The sequence below is a fragment of the Octopus bimaculoides genome, chromosome 13 (genome assembly GCF_001194135.2).
Source record: "Octopus bimaculoides isolate UCB-OBI-ISO-001 chromosome 13, ASM119413v2, whole genome shotgun sequence".
NCBI classification, from domain to species: domain Eukaryota; kingdom Metazoa; phylum Mollusca; class Cephalopoda; order Octopoda; family Octopodidae; genus Octopus; species Octopus bimaculoides.
Genome location: NC_068993.1, coordinates 48,386,641 through 48,387,368, shown reverse-complemented (window position 1 = coordinate 48,387,368; position 728 = coordinate 48,386,641).

Below are 728 nucleotides of genomic sequence, written 5' to 3'. Positions count from 1 at the left end.
TATATGAATAAACATAAAACCCAGATACACGCATATATGGATGTGTTTATGCATGCGCGCGTTGTGTTTGTGTATGAAGATGTATATAGTTTGTCCTGGGAACGACGTTGAACTGCATCCGGTAGTGCTGGACTCGTTCGAAATCTCTAAGATTTTTGTGGAGTGTGGAACCACTGTTTCTTCACTGTTCTTACCAGGTGTTCACTAACATAACAAATAGCCCCTGTCAGTGTCACTACTATGGTTGAATTACCATTCTGTTGCTTGCCTGTTTTATTTGAAAACCCGTGGGTAGTCGAGCATTCATTTTAATGGTGACATGTGAATCGTTTTCAGAGTCATTTTTGATGTATTGCACTAAAAACGTAGGTCAAGGTTTTCCGTTTTCTTAATGTACCACTAACAATTTATGATACAAGAACTTTCTAAGGAATGAAAGAGATGGCATTATGGTGCAAAACTAGGAAAACAGCCCGGTCGAAATTCCGCTATCTGCCATTCCCTTGCTCCTAATGTCCGGAGATTATAGTGGAGTGATACAATCCCGTGGACTAAGCTCTCATTTCTGGTTTTTACAGATAGAACTTCGTTTCATTACCTGTCATCAGGTCGGGAAAATAAACACACAAGACTCGTGATTACGCATCGCGGCTCGTGATTACGCATCGCGGTGCTTTGAACCATAGGGCGGTTTAGCTTAAAGGTTCAGAGCACCGCGATGCGTAATC